Raw genomic sequence first — 17,659 nt, 5'->3', positions numbered from 1 at the left:
CTGCTGTATGATCAGTGAAGCTGGAGCTGTTCCCTTTTGTGTCACTTGCTGCTCTCATTTTTAAGTTCATTTGGTGGTTACAAATAAATCACTTCTGATTCTGTGCATGCTCATTTTATGTGCACACCAAAGCACGGTCTTGGCTTGCAGCAACGTCACAGGTGATGTAATTTATGAGGTCATCGGCTCCTAATGCGCATGTGTGGTTTTAATGTGCAAGCGTTGTGCAGGAAAACCACATATACGTATATGCTATTTTCTTAGGCTAGTGCAACCCATGTGACCGCAGTGGACAGGTACATTTATTATAAATTTCAAAACGATAGAGCAGAAAGAATATGCAGCAGAATTTAATGAGGTGTGTATATAAATAATTGTGGTAATTTTTTATAAATATTTCAGCACAAATTCAACAGTGTTGACTGGTCCTTTAAGTAAAATATATGTGCAAAAACACATATAAATTTGTATTAGTAAAAAAAAAGTGTAATTGTTGTTTTATCGTAAAATGGGCTGAACGTGGGTATTCCATGGGCATTGCCTCTCAAATCCAAGCCTAATTATTTAAACATTTCACAGATCTCACTGTTTTTTCACACAAACTAAAAGGTGGTGAGATTATTATAAAATAATCAAAATACTTAATACCCTAACACAAAAATAAAGGTAATTGGAAATTTATATTTACACCTAACACCCTAACATAAACCCCGAGTCTAAACACCCCTAATCTGCCGCCCCCGACATCGCCGACACCTACATTACATTTATTAACCCCTAATCTGCAAGCCCAAATGTCGCCGCCACATACATTACAGTTATTAACCCCTAATCTGCCGCCCAGATATCGCAGACACCTACATTACACTTATTAAGCCCTAATCTGCCGCCCACGACATCGCTGCCACCCACCTACACTTATAAACCCCTAATCTGCTGCCCCCAATGTCGTTGCTACCTACCTACACTTATTAACCCCTAATCTGCCACCCCAACGTCGCCACCACTATATTAAAGTTATTAACCCCTAAACCTAACACTAAGTCTAACCCTAACACCCCTAACTTTAATATAATTAAAATAAATCTAATTAAAAATTCCTATCATTAACTAAATAATTCCTATTTAAAACTAAATACTTAACTATAAAATAACCCCTAACTTGCTACAATATAACTAATAGTTACATTGTAGCTATCTTAGGTTTTATTTTTATTTCACAGCTAAGTTTGTATTTATTTTAACTAGGTAGACTAGTTAGTAAATAGTTATTAACTATTTACTAACTACCAAGCTAAAATAAATACAAATTTACCTGTAAAATAAAACCTAACCTGTCTTACAGTAACACCTAACCTAACTTTATACTACAATTAAATAAATTACATTAATTAAATACAATTAACTACATTACAAAAAAAAACAACACTAAATTACACAAAATAAAAAAAAAATGATCAAATATTTCAACTAATTACACGTAATCTAATAGCCCTATCAAAATAAAAAATCCTATTGGATCAGCCAATAGGATTGAAGCTCAATCCTATTGGCTGATTGGATCAGCCAATAGGATTTTTTCACCTTTAATTCCGATTGGCTGATAGAATTCTATCAGCCATTCGGAATTCAAGGGATGCCATCTTGGATGACATCACTTAAAGGAACCTTCATTCGAGAAGAGCCATCGGAAGAAGAGGATGCTCTGCGTCGGATGTCTTGAAGATGGAGCCGCTCCGCACCGGATGGATGAAGATAGAAGATGCCTTCTGGATGAAGACTTCTGCCGGCTTGGATGAAGACTTCGGCACTTGGTTGAAAACTACAGCCCGCTTGGATGAAGACTTCTGCCGGCTTCGATGAGGAATTCGGCCGCTTCGTTGAGGATGGATGTCGGGTCTTCAAAAACTGTAAGTGGATCTTCAGGGGTTAGTGTTATGTTTTTTTAAGGGTTTATTGGGTGGGTTTTATTTTTAGCTTAGGGTTTGGGCTGAAAAAGAGCTTTTCAGGGCAATGGTGAGCTTATTTTTTTTAGGTAGGTGTTTATTTGGGGGGTTTGGTTGTGTGGGTGGTGGTTTTTACTGGGGGTTGTTTGTATTTTTTTCTACAGGTAACAGAGCTGATTTCTTTGGGGCAATGCCCCACAAAAGGCCCTTTTAAGGGCTATTGGCAGTTTAGTTTAGGCTAGGGTTTTTTTTATTTTGGGGGGGCTTTTCTATTTTGATAGGGCTATTAGATTAGGTGTAATTAGTTACAATATTTGATCATTTCTTTTTTATTTTGTGTAATTTAGTGTTTGTTTGTTTTTTGTAATTTAGTTAATTATATTTAATAAATGTAATGTATTTAATTTTAGTGTAAGGTTAGGTTTTAGTGTAACTCAGTTTAGGTATTATTTTACAGGTACATTTGTATTTATTTTAATTAGGTAGCTAGTCAATAGTTAATAACTATTTACTAACTATTCTACCTAGTTAAAATAAATTCAAACTTGCCTGTGAAATTAAAATGAAACCTAAGATAGCTACAATGTAACTATTAGTTATATTGTAGCTAGCTTGGGGTTTATTTTATAGGTATTTAGTTTTAAATAGGAATTATTTATTTATTAATAGTAGGTTTTATTTAGATTTATTTTAATTATGTTAAAGTTAGTGGGTGTTAGGGTTAGGGTTAGATTTAGGGTTAGGTTTAGGGGATAATAACTTTAGTATAGTGGCAGAGATTTTGGGGGCAGCAGATTAGGGGTTAATAACAGTAATGTAGGTTGCGGCGATGTTAGGGACAGCAGATTAGGGGTTAATAATATGTAACTAGTGTTTGCGATATGGAAGTATGGCAGTTTAGGGGTTAATATGTTTATTCTAGTGGCGGCGATGTCCGGAGTGGCAGATTAGGGGTTAATAATTTTATTTTATTATTTGTGATGTGGGAGGGCCTCAGTTTAGGGGTTAATAGGTAGTTTATGGGTGTTAGTGTACTTTTTAGCTCTTTAGTTATGAGTTTTATGTTACAGCGTTGTAACATAAAACCCATAACTACTGACTTTCAGTTTACGGTATGGATCTTGACAGTATTGGCTGTCCTGCTCACTTTTTGGCCTCCCAGGCAAACTCGTAATACCGGTGCAATGTAATTGTAATATGAGCAATGATAGCACCCCCTTGAAAGCATAAATGCTGTGACACACTGCAAGCGGAGCAGTGCGCAGCGTGTAAATGCATATGTGCGCGCTCAGTGTGTCCTGCCTTTTCATCTCTGAGCACTCTGCTGCGTCAGGTCGCGTAGCTGAGCGCTCAGAGATTAAATAATTGAACTTTAGAAGCGATGCAAAGCGGTGCGAAGCAGCTGCATCACCTCGCGCTGCATCGCTTGCAGTGTGTCACAGCCTTAAGGTGCGCTAGAAAAGTTGGCCACATTAACATTCCCTGGAAAAAACTATTTTACTATTCAATTGTAATACCAGATTGTGCATTATTCTTAACGCAGGGCACAATATGGATAGCGCACCCTGCGTTATCAATATCAATCCACTTGTAATCCTAGGCCATAGTGTTTCTTTATTCTCACTAAACATGCACCAAGAAGATAAGTGAAGTGATGCTCAATTAATTCAAAACATGATCTCTACTTTACAACTTCACAAAGATCTATTAATTGAACCCATTTTGTGGTGTCCCTCTATGTTTCCTCTATAATATTAATAATAATAATAATTTAGTAGGATAAGTATTAGTAGCAGTAGTAGCATTATTATTAGCATTAATATTATTTATAAAGCTTCAAAATATTCCACAGTTATGTATTGTTAGTACTGTTTTTTCACTTTAGGGTTATAACAGTACAAAAATAAACAAACCAATACAAAAGGAAGTTCAAGGCCTCACCAGGAATCTTACAATCTAATGTAAATAATTTTTCTATAAAATGTGTCTGCTCATAACAAAATGCTTTAGCGTATAACAAAAGGATAAGGAGCAGTACACTAAGTTAAGTATGGTATGTTGCCCGGCTACCAGATTGAATGGCAACTATTTCTGTTTTCTTTTAGTCTCATTTTTTCTTTTGCTTTCTTTTTTTTAAAATCTAGTATGTATTGCTTTTTAAATGATTATGATGTAACACATAGCAGCAATACATGCACGTGACAGTTTACTCTCATAGACTAATTCCTGATCGGCAGTCAGAATCTCAGTATTCAGCTTTCAGTTAGTCTAAAACTTGGTTCTTCTATCTTTTTTCCTCAAGACCTAGAGCAATAAAACCACATTTCATGTGATCCTATTCCTATGTTTAGTTAAAAAAAAAAAGGCTGCTACTACTATCACAGTAAACAGACATAACAAAAAGAAGGTGCCTTTAAGTGTAGCATATATAAATAACAGGAACACACAAATTGGGAAATGAAAACTCACTCACAAATAGTGCTGTACCAAAAACTTATAATTCAATTCTCTCCAATAAGCCAAGGTAGGAGGGAGGTATTTGAGCAAAAATAAAAAAGTATATGCAATTCAAACTTAATTATAATACAATACAACAAGAGCAATATGTTTCTTATTGTTTAGCTGGGTATACTACACTGGGATGCATCTCTTTTTTGTAATGTTTTTCGAGTGATCTGTATAAGGTGTGCAGGTCATTTTATGGAGAGATGCACTGAATATACATCATTAAAGTGATATTAAACTCTCCCCTTTTTAAAATCAGATCTGGAATGTAAGCGCTATTTTAGATGGAGTTTTACTCATCATGTGCAATGAAGATGCGCTATAACTTAGTTATTAATATAGATATAAAATTCAAATACCCCACGTTACACCACCCACTTCAAAAGTCAATTTTCCTGTCAGCTAAATGATTGAATTACTCTCCAATAAATGCTCTAGCTACAACAAAAGTGCCAGATGGGGAGAGCGCTGATTGGACAACAATTCAATCTGTTAGCTCACAGAAAATTTTACTTTTGAAGTGGGCGGAGGAACATGCAGTATTTGAATTTCATATCTATATTAAAAGAATGTTATACTGCATCTTCATTATAGCTAATGAATTAAACTTCATCTAAAATAGCGCTTATATTCCAGATCTGATTTTAAAAAGGGGAGAGTTTACCATCACTTTAAGGACTGGATAATTGGGAATTCCTCATGGAGCCATTTATTTCTCACTAACACTTGTAGAACCATGTATAGATTTTCTTTTTTAATATATTATATATTTGATTGTATTGTATATTTGCTTTTGTGCATTTTTTAATTGGGGAGCGCCCCATTGAGGCAGTCTTTGACTCTTCCTATTTGTTTCCTATTAACAGTGTAACAAATAAGCTATGCTAACGATTTTGAGAATTTAATGAAGACACTGGTGCTCCATTGTAATTACCATTTTGCATGTTCATGAACACTAAACATGCACAGGAGAAAAATGTGTTTCATCCTAATGAATAGTTTCCCCCCCACCATCCCCCACATCGACAACACTACATAAACTGATTAACCTCTAAACTGCTGTCCCCCCACATTACTACTACTAAAATAAACATATTAACCCCTAAACCACCATCCCCCCACATTGCCAACACTAAATAAACTGATTTACCTCTAAACCGCTGTCCCCCCACATGGCCAACACTAAATACACTAATTAACCTTTAAATCGCTGTCCCCCCACATGACTACTAATAAAATAAACCTATTAACCCCTAAACTACCATCCCCCCACATCCCCAACACTAAATAAACAGATTAACCACTAAACCGCCGCCCTCACACAGCTACTACTAAAAAAAAACTATTAACCCATAAACAACCCCCACATCACCAACACTAAATAAACTGATTAACCTCTAAACCGCCATCCCCCTACATCGCTACTAAACCTAACACCCCCTAACTTTAAATGAAAGTTACAATATACTAACTACCTTCAAATAAATAAAAACTTACCTTTGAAAAAAAATTAAATCTAAGCTTAAACTAAGAAAAAAACCTAACATTACTGAAAGTATTAAAAATCTAAAATTACACAAAATAAAAAAATCTAACATTACAAAAAAACAAACCTAACATTACATTAAAAAAAACTAACATTACAAAAAATAAAAAAAATTCTAGGATTAAAAAAAAAAAAAAAAAAATAACATTACAGAAAATAACAAACCAAAAGAAAAAAAGTTATTCCAAATCTAATACCCCCTTAAAAACAAAAAATCCACCCCAAAATAGAAAAAAAAAAACTAATCTAACAAACTACCAAAAGCCCTTAAAAGGGCCTTTGTAGGGCATTGCCCTAAACAAATCAGCGCTTTAAAAAAAAAAAAAACACACACAAAGTCCCCTCTAAAATTACAACCACTCACCCACCCACACAAACCCCCAAAATAAAAAACACCTAACTAAAAAAAATAGGGCATTTGTATGGGCATTGCCCATTTACTGCCCATAAAACAAAAAAAAAGCCCTAATCTAATACAAAAACGACAATATATATATATAGACAGTAGGCAGGCCAGCTCTTACGGTTAACATTTCATCCACCCAGGGTGCTTCCATGGTATTGATAGTTAGTAAAGAATGGGGATGCACTCACAGTTGGATTAGGCACAATACGGGCCGTGATAAATCAGCCCCACTGTATTAATGTGTTTAGTGTAAATGTCTTTAGTGTAAATATGTATTTGCACACATAGTTATATATACATACACTATAGTAGTAAAGAATAGAGATGCACTCGCCAGGATTTCCAAAGTTACCTTTAATGTAATTTTTCTGGGTGTTACCCCCTTCATTAGACAATACAAAATAACAAAATAACAATGCACAACCTACTTACCACTGTGCCTTTTAAACTAATTAAGTGATACAGTTCCAGGTCATCACCTGTGATGCCACTCCCACAATCAGCAATCAACCGGTGTAGACCCTTACTGCCCTACCAGTGTATCTGACTACCTACTCATATAAACATATTACCATATTAACTAAAAATGAACACCAAGTGCCCTATCTTAATAAAAGAACCACAAAGCAAAACTGTATACATAGCAATGCTTGCAATAGGTTAAAGGAGCAGTAAAAAACCTTTTGGGAAACTGTGATATCAGTCCCTGATAAGCCATATGTGCTTTAATCTGATTATGGCCTGTGGGTGGTTGCCATAGCAAACAAAACTAGCAACAACTTCCCCCAATACTGGGTAAGGCATGATATGACCAATCAACGGTATTTCAACATGAAGAAGTGCCCAACCCCCAGACAGTCAAGCCAATCACCCAGAAATAACATACAGCATAATATGTAAATTGAACACAATCAGTCAAATTGCACAACACCACAAAATTGGCCAGTAATTAGTAAACTAACCTTAAAGCTGGTACGCAATGCACCCCTCAAATGCCGGGCTGTCAGAGTGTAAACTAGCGTTCAAAGCGCTGTCTAATACTGTCCGGTCTGGAGGTGTGACCTTGTGAGCCAATCAAGGGGTTAGACTACGTGGTGCAGCCCCAGGGACATGTTAAGTACAAACGGCAGGGCTGTAAGTATGCGTAAGGCATCGAAGTCTAATATCACGATATCAATAAACATAAACAACGACAACAGGCTGCTACTCCACGTGCAACCCCACGTATAATGTACAAAACATATATCAGCATGCTCTGCGCAACCTGGCAATATCCAGTATAGAGGCTTGGCATAGATAGCCATTCAGAGGTCGTGGTGCATCCTCAGGATAAATAGTACAAAAGTGTTCAAACAGGGGTAAAATATAAATTAGCAATAAAACCCTAGATTAGATTATACTTGCATACTGGGAGAACATGTGCAAAATGAAAAACTATGCAAGTTAAGCCAGGGAGGGGGGAGAGAGAAGGGAAGGGGAGAGGTACATAGTATTGTATTGGAAACCCCATATATGGCAAAGCATTGCAAAATGTGCCAATAGAGCCTATGTTGTTGCCAAAGCAACTAAGTTTACAACTTAGTAATTAGAAATAACATGAGGACCAAGAAAAAAAAAAAAAGAAAAGAAAGAAAAGTGAAAAAGTGAAAAAAGACAAAATAAAAAAGGATAAGCAGAGAACAAAGAAAAGTACAAATATTCAGTGTAAATACATGTATAAAGAGGGTCATAGAACTAAAGAATAGATCTAAAACATGTACAAATCACTAAACGCGTAGTAGCCATGTAACTTTACAGAAAACAATGCCAGTCTAGATGAACATTTAGGCCGTTCGGGGCCAGGGTGTCCAATCTGTGGGTCCACCTAGCTTCTCTTTGCAGAATAATTTTCCATTTGTCCCCGCCTCTAGATAAAGGTGGTACATGGTCGATGATAGTGTATTCTAAATCAATCACTGTATATTATTTTTGGACAAAGTGTCTTGCCACTGGCTTGTCCGATGTTCCCTTCAGAATGGCCATACGTATAGATGATCTGTGGTTGGCCATTCGAGTCCTTAGATCATCAGTCATTTTCCCAACGTAAAACAGGCGACAGGTACAGTGTAGTAGGTACACAATGTATGTGGCTGGCTTAACTTGCTAGTATCATCTAATCTAGGGTTGTATTGCTAACTTATATTTCTCTTGTAAGGTGTATCCAGTCCACGTATCATCCATTACTTGTGGGATATTCTCATTCCCAACAGGAAGTTGCAAGAGGACGCCCACAGCAGAGCTGTAATATAGCTCCTCCCCTAACTGTTATAGCCAGTTATTCTCTTGCAACTCTCAACAAGCTAGGATGTTGTAGGAGAGAGTGGTTAAATATAGTTAGTTTATTTTCTTCAATCAAAAGTTTGTTATTTTTAAATAGTACCGGAGTTGTGCTATTTTATCTCAGGCAGTAAATAGAAGAAGAATCTGCCTGAGGTTTCTATGATCTTAGCAGGTTGTAACTAAGATCCATTGCTATTCTCACATATGTCTGAGGGGATTACACAGATGAGGTAACTTCAGCGAGAGAATGGCGTGCAGTTTATTCTGCTATCAGGTATGTGCAGTTATAATTTTTTCTAGAGATGGAAAACACTAGAAAATGCTGCTGATACCGGATTAATGTAAGTTAAGCCTGAATACAGTGATTTAATAACGACTGGTATCATGCTTACTCCCAGGGGTAATACCCTTATGATATTGCAATATAAACGTTTGCTGGCATGTTTAATCGTTTTTATATATGCATTGGTGATAAAACTTTATTGGGGCCTAGATTTTTCCACATGGCTGGCTTAAATTTTGACTAGAAACAGTTTTACTGAGGCTTTCCACTGTTATAGTATAAAAGTTACAGTTGGTGCAGTTAAAATTACAAACTGTGACATCCAGCTTCCCTCAGGAGTCCCCTGTATGCTATAGGACATCTCTAAAGGGCTCAAAGGCTTTCCAAAGTCGTTTATTGGGGAAGGTAGGACCACAGCTTACTGTGGCAGTTGGTTGTGACTGTTAAAAAAAAACAAAAAAACCCCAAAAAAAACGTCTATTTCGTTTTTTTGATCCGTTTTTTTAACTAAGGGGTTAATCATCCATTTGCAAGTGGATGCAATGCTCTGCTAGCCTATTACATACACTGTAAAAATTTCGTTTGATTTACTGCATTTTTTCACTGTTTTTCAAATTCTGACAAAATTTGTTTCTCTTAAAGGCACAGTACCGTTTTTTATATTTGCTTGTTAACTTGATTTGCTAGTCTGTATAAACATGTCTGACATAGAAGAAACTCCTTGTTCATTATGTTTAAAAGCCATGGTGGAACCCCCTCTTAGAATGTGTACCAAATGTACTGATTTCATTTTATGCAATAAAGATCATATTCTGTTTTTAAAAAATTATCACCAGAGGAATCTGACGAGGGAAAAGTTATGCCGACTAACTCTCCCCACATGTCAGACCCTTTGACTCCCGCCTATGGGACTCGCGCTCAAATGGCGCCAAGTACATCTAGGGCGCCCATAGAGTTTACTTTACAAGACATGGCGGCAGTCATGGATAATACACTGTCAGCGGTATTAGCCAGACTACCTGAACTTGGAGGTTAGCGAGATAGCTCTGGGATGAGACAAAATGCAGAGCATACTGACGCTTTAAGAACCATGTCTGATACTGCCTCACAATATGCAGAAGCTGAGGAAGGAGAGCTTCAGTCAGTGGGTGATGTTAATGACTCAGGAAAGATACCTGATTCTAATATTTCTACATTTAAATTTAAGCTTGAACACCTCCACGTGTTACTTAGGGAGGTTTTAGCTGCTCTGAATGACTGTGATACCATTGCAGTGCCAGAGAAATTTTGTAGACTGGATAAATGCTTTGCAGTGCCGGTGTGTACTGATGTTTTTCCAATACCTAAAAGGTTTACAGAAATTATTAATAAGGAATGGGATAGACCAGTTGTGCCGTTCTCTTCCCCTCCTATTTTTAGAAAAATGTTTTCCAATAGATGCCACCACACGGGACTTATGGCAGACAGTCCCTAAGGTGGAGGGAGCAGTTTCTACTCTAGCAAAGCGTACTACTATCCCTGTCGAGGACAGTTGTGTTTTTTTAGAGCCAATGGATAAAAAATTAGAAGGTTACCTTAAGAAAATATTTATTCAACAAGGTTTTATCCTACAGCCCATTGCATGCATTGCCCCTGTCACTGCTGCTGCGGCGTACTGGTTTGAGTCTCTGGAAGAGGCTTTACAGGTAGAGACTCCATTGGATGACATACTTGGCAAACTTAGAGCACTTAAGCTAGCCAATTATTTTATTTCTGATGCCATTGTTCATTTGAATAAACTAACGGCTAAGAATTCTGGTTTTGCTATACAGGCGCGCAGAGCGCTATGGCTTAAATCATGGTCAGCTGACGTGACTTTAAAATCTAAGCTACTTAACATTCCCTTCAAGGGGCAGACCCTATTTGGGCCTGGTTTGAAGGAGATTATTGCTGATATCACGGGAGGAAAAGGTTGTGCCCTTCCTCAGGACAGGTCCAAATCTAGGGCCAAACAGTCTAATTTTCGTGCCTTTCGAAACTTCAAGGCAGGTGCGGCATCAACTTCCTCTAATAATAAACAAGAGGGAACTTTTACACAATCCAAGACGGTCTGGAGACCAAACCAGACCTGGAAAAAAGGTAAGCAGGTCAAAAAGCCTGCTGCTGCCTCTAAGACAGCATGAAGGAACGACCCCCTATCCGGTAACAAATCTAGTAGGGGGCAGACTTTCACTCTTCGCCCAGGCATGGGCAAGAGATGTTCAGGATCCCTGGGCATTGGAAATTATATCCCAGGGATATCTTCTGGACTTCAAAGCTTCCCTCCCAAAAGGGAGATTTCACCTTTCACAATTATCTGCAAACCAGATAAAGAGTGAGGCATTCTTACACTGTGTACGAGACCTCCTAGTTATGGGAGTGATCCATCCAGTTCCAAAGGAGGAACAGGAACAGGGTTTTTACTCAAATCTGTTTGTGGTTCCCAAAAAAGAGGGAACCTTCAGACCGATTTTGGATCTAAAGATCTTAAACAAATTCCTCAAAGTTCCGTCGTTCAAGATGGAAACTATTCGTACCATCCTACCACTGATCCAGGAGGGTAAATATATGACTACAGTGGATCTAAAGGATGCTTATCTTCACATTCCGATACACAAAGATCATCATCGGTTTCTCAGGTTTGCCTTTCAAGACAGGCATTACCAGTTGTAGCTCTTCCCTTTGGATTAGCTACAGCCCCAAGAATCTTTACAAAGGTTCTAGGGTCGCTTTTGGCGGTCCTAAGGCCGCAGGGCATAGCAGTAGCCCCTTATTTAGACGACATCCTGATACAGGCGTCAAACTTCCAAATTGCCAAGTCTCATACGGACGTAGTACTGGCATTTCTGAGGTCGCATGGGTGGAAAGTGAACGAGGAAAAGTGTTCTCTATCCCCACTCACAAGAGTTTCCTTTCTAGGGACTCTGATAGATTCTGTAGAAATGAAAATTTACCTTGACGGAGTCCAGGTTATCAAAGCTTCTAAATTCCTGTCGGGTTCTTCATTCCATTCCGCGCCCTTTGGTGGCTCAGTGTATGGAAGTAATTGGCTTAATGGTAGCGGCAATGGACATAGTGCTGTTTGCACGCTTACATCTCAGACCGCTGCAACTATGCAGGCTCAGTCAGTGGAGCGGGGATTACACAGATTTGGCCCCTCAACTGAATCTGGACCAAAAGACCAGGGATCCTCTTCCCTGGTGGCTATCTCGGGTCCATCTGTCCAAAGGTATGACCTTCGCAGGCCAGATTGGACTATTGTAACAACAAATGCCAGCCTTCTAGGTTGGGGTGCAGTCTGGAACTCCCTGAAGGCTCAGGGATCGTGGACTCAGGAGGAGTCTCTCCTTCCAATAAATATTCTGGAACTAAGAGCGATATTCAAGGCTCTTCAGGTTTGACCTCAGGTAGCAACTCTGAGGTACATCAGATTTCAGTCGGTCAACATCACGACTGTAGCTTACATCAACCATCGAGGGGGAACAAGAAGTTCCCTAGAGATGTTAGAAGTTTCAAAAATAATTCACTGGGCAGAGATTCACTCTTGCCACCTATCAGCTATCCATATCCCAGGTGTAGAGCACTGGGAGGCGGATTTTCTAAGTCGTCAGACTTTTCATCCGGGAGAGTGGGAACTCCATCCGGAGGTATTTGCACAACTGATTCTCGGTTGGGGCAAACCAGAACTGGATCTCATGGCGTCTCGCCAGAACGCCAAGCTTCCGTGTTACGGATCCAGGTCCAGGGATCCCAAGGCGACACTAATAGATACTCTAGCAGCGCCCTGGTCTTTCAACCTGGCTTATGTGTTTCCACCGTTTCCTCTGCTCCCTCGACTGATTGCCAAGATCAAGCAGGAGAGAGCATCGGTGATTCTGATAGCACCTGCGTGGCCACGCAGGACCTGGTATGCAGATCTAGTGGACATGTCATCCTTTCCACCATGGTCTCTGCCTCTGAGACAGGACCTTCTACTTCAGGGTCCTTTCAACCATCCAAATCTAATTTCTCTGAGGCTGACTGCCTGGAGATTGAATGTTTGATTTTATCAAAGCGTGGCTTCTCCGAGTCAGTTATTGATACCTTAATACAGGCACGAAATCCTGTCACCAGGAAAATTTACCATAAGGTATGGCGTAGATATCTTTATTGGTGTGAATCCAAGGGTTACTCATGGAGTAAGGTCAGGATTCCTAGGATTTTATCTTTTCTCCAAGAAGGTTTGGCAAAAGGATTGTCAGCTAGTTTCTTAAAGGGACAGATTTTTGCTCTGTCTATTCTTTTGCACTAGCGTCTGGCAGATGTTCCAGACGTTCAGGCATTTTGTCAGGCTTTAGTTTGAATCAAGCCTGTGTTTTAAACCTGTTGCTCAACCATGGAGCTTAAACTTGGTTCTTAAGGTTCTTCAAGGAGTTCCGTTTGAACCTCTTCATTCCATAGATATCAAACTTTTATCTTGGAAAGTTCTTTTTTTTTTTTTTTTTTGGTAGCTATTTCCTCGGCTCGTAGAGTCTCTGAGCTATCTGCCTTACAATGTGATTCTCCTTATCTGATTTTTCATACGGATAAGGTAGTCCTGCGTACCAAACCTTGGTTCTTACCTAAGGTGGTATCTAACAAGAATATCAATCAAGAGATTGTGGTTCCATCCTTGTGTTACACAATCTGGACGTGGTCTGTGCTTTAAAGTTTTATTTACAAGCTACTAAAGATTTTCGTCAAACATCTGCTTTGTTTGTTGTCTACTCTGGACAGAGGAGAGGTCAAAAGGCTTTGGCAACCTCTTTTTCTTTTTGGCTAAGAAGCTTAATCCGCTTAGCCTATGAGACTGCTGGACAGCAGCCTCCTGAAAGGATTACAGCTCATTCCACTAGAGCTGTGGCTTCCACTTGGGCCTTTAAAAATGAGGCTTCTGTTGAACAGATTTGCAAGGCGGCGACTTGGTCTTTGCTTCATACTTTTTCAAAATTTTACAAATTTGATACTTTTGCTTCTTCGGAGGCTATATTTGGGAGAAAGGTTTTACAGGCAGTGGTTCCTGCCTTGTCCCTCCCTTCATCCGTGTACTTTAGCTTTGGTATTGATATCCCACAAGTAATAGATAATCCGTGGACTGGATACACCTTACAAGAGAAAACACAATTTATGCTTACCTGATAAATTTATTTCTCTTGTGGTGTATCCAGTCCACGGCCCGCCCTGTCATTTTAAGGCAGGTAATTTTTAAATTTAAACTACAGTAACCACTACACCCTATGGTTCCTCCTTTCTCAGCTTGTTTTCAGTCGAATGACTGGCTATGACAGTTAGGGGAGGAGCTATATTACAGCTCTGCTGTGGGTGTCCTCTTGCAACTTCCTGTTGGGAATGAGAATATCCCACAAGTAATGGATGATCCGTGGACTGGATACACCACAAGAGAAATAAATTTATCAGGTAAGCATAAATTGTGTTTTTACCCCTGTTTAAATACTTTTGTACTATTTCTCCTGAGGGTGCACCACACCCCCTGATTGGCTATCTATGCCAAGCCTCTATACCGGACATTGCCCGGTTGTGCTGAGCATGCTGATATATGTTTTGTACATTATAAGTGGGGTTGCGTGTGGAGTAGCAGCCTGTTGTCATTGTTTATGTTTATTGGTATCTTGATATTAGACTTTGATGCCTTACGCATACTTACAGCAATACCCTTTGTATTTAACATGCCCCTGGGGCTGCACCACGTAGTCTAGCCCCTTGATTGGCTCACAAGGTCACACCTCCAGACCGGACAGTATTAGACAGTGTTTAGAATGCTGGTTTACACTCTGACAGCAGTGTGTACCAGCTTTAAGGCTAGTTTACTATCTATTGATTGGCCATATCATGCCTTACCCAGTATTGGAGGCCATTGTTGCTAGTTGTGGTTGCTATGGCAACCACCCACAGGCCGTAATCGGATTTTAGTACATATGGGTTATCAAGGACTGATATCACAGTTTCCCAAAAGATTTTTTACTGCTCCTTTAAACTTATTGCGAGCATTTCTATGCATACAGTTTTGCTAAGTTGTTTCTTTTTTTAAAATAGGGCACTTGGTGTTCACTTTTAGTTAATATGTTAATATGTTTATATGAGTAGGTAGTCACATACACTGGTAGGTAGGGCAGTGGGGGTCTACACCTGTTGATTGCTGATTGTGGGAGTGACATCACAGGTGATGTCCCGGAACTTAGCTTAGTGTAAAAGTCACAGTGGTAAGTAGGTTGTGCATTGTTATTTTGTATTGTCTGACAAAGGGGGTAACACCCCGAAACGTTTCATTAAAGGTAACTTTGGAAATCCTGGCGAGTGCATCCCCATTCTTTACTAATATATATATATATATATATATATATATATAGTCAAAAAAGGATTTAGTAAAGGGACTCCTGAGTATAAATGTTTGTAAAGCCACCATGTGGATATCTATTCCACTCGACTCCTTATGCAGGTTTAAAAGACAAGTCACTGTAGAACACCGCAATATCCAAAACCCAAAAGCACAAACATCCCCTCAAGCAAAGATAGCAGGAACAAAGTTCATCATTGAAATAAACAGGTGAGTCTCATATAAGGCAAACAGTAAATACGTCGCCCTCCAATAGGCAATACAGTGTTGCCACAGGATATCGGTAGCAATACCCAAACAGCTAGTAGCTGTATGACTCACCCTTCTTGCTTGTAGTTTCAAACTTATACCTTGAATGAGAAAGTCCTGCTAAATGCTCCGTGATCCACGGCGTCTAAGACAGCCTCGATGCCTCTATCCAGCCGGTTCCGGTCATGTGATGGGCGTCGGCCGTCACAGCCAATGGGTTGATTAGCCTACCAGGAGGCTTGCAGGGTTCAGCGTCGGAGGGGATGCCCAATGTCGAAAATAGTAGGGGGAGTGGAATAGAGGCACGCTCCTGATGCAGCCCAGAGCGCTGGAAAAATAGGCATCAAATGAAAGAAATGATATCCAGGCTGCAGTTAAAAACAAAGTCTTTATTGAGTTCCACTTGGGATAAAAATTGAAGGAGAAGAAAGGGGGATCCAGCATAACAGTGTTACCAAAGTTGTTCCGCTAACATGTTTCGGTAAAGACCGTAATCATAGCTAATTGGAAACTGGTGTGCTGGCTATTTAAAAGACAAAATCAACACTCATTGGACAAAGTTAAGACCAATAAAATAGGTACACTGTTGGTCATAAAACGTAATAGAGTGAAAGAACTAATACACCCTGACATGTTAGTACATACATATGTAAACTCACATAGCACACCACAAAATGTAAACACCAGAGTGTGTGCTGCGAACAATAAAGAAAGAGGAAATAAACAAATGAATGAATGAAGGTAACGATTGGGGCATGAAATACTCTCATAGATCAAATATACAAGTGTAAAAATGTAAAAATGTAAAACACATACCAAAAGTGCACAGGCCACCTAGCATATAAATATAGCAATGTAAAATGTGTGTAGTTGAACTGATATATAATTTTACATACAGAAGCATACATATATATATGGAGAAGGTGAAGATATATCTGTACATGCCTATAATATATGTATAAATAGATAGAAGTGTATTATATCACTAAAACAATATACAACTAGCTAAATGTGGCCTGCTGAAATAACTACAACTCAAACACAAACATAGCGATACTATACTATGTATATATTTATTTATATTAACTCTGTTATATTACTCCGTTATATTTAGCGTAAAGATCCCTATCTAATGTGAGTTTAAGACCTCAAATGCGTATCAATGTACACGGGTAACAGTGACCCATATATAGGGAAATAGAGCAATTGAAAATACAGCTACACTAATCTAAAATACTGAGTAAAAAACGCTAGATGAGTGTAGTGGGGTGTAAGATGTAAAAAACAGTAAAAGTACACTGCACTGAGGTATGGGTGAAAGTAATAAAAGAGCCCTATCTTAAAAAGATGTATATAGAGAAAGCGTTAAGGATACAAAACATCAGGAAAATGCTTGGCAAACGTGTGAGGCAATGGTAATTATTTCCAATAGTTAATCAAATCATATTCAGAGTTTAAACCTTCTGGTACTCTAGTACGCAATTTAAAAATCCAAAACATCTCACGCTTGCCAAGCAGCTGATTCCTGTCACCTCCTCTAGGTGGTGCCTTGACATGTTCAATAGCCTGCCATCTGAGTGTGGCATTACTTTTATTGTGAAAATTCCGAAAATGCTTAACCAAGGGGGTACTAGCTTCGCCCAGTTTGATTGTAGAAAGGTGGTTCCTGATTCTAGTATTTACATCCGTGGTGGTGAGTCCTACATACTGTAGATGGCACTCTATACAGTAAAGTAAGTAGATAACATAGGAAGATGTACAGTTGAGGCAAGATGATATCTTAAAAATCTCTCCAGTAACCTCTGACCTGAAATCATCAGAAATAATGATAAACTCACAAGGTCTACATCTCGATTTGCCGCACCTGTACATCCCCCTATGTTGCAACCAAGAACTTTGTCTGTCTGGTTTCTTAGTCAAAACTTCTGAGGGGGCCAGAATATTACCCAAGGTTCTGTTCTTCCTATAGGAGCAACGTAAGCCTCCCTCTACACAACTAACAAGGCTGTCATCT

This window comes from Bombina bombina, chromosome 3, assembly GCF_027579735.1.
Source record: "Bombina bombina isolate aBomBom1 chromosome 3, aBomBom1.pri, whole genome shotgun sequence".
NCBI classification, from domain to species: domain Eukaryota; kingdom Metazoa; phylum Chordata; class Amphibia; order Anura; family Bombinatoridae; genus Bombina; species Bombina bombina.
This window is presented reverse-complemented; position numbering follows the sequence as displayed.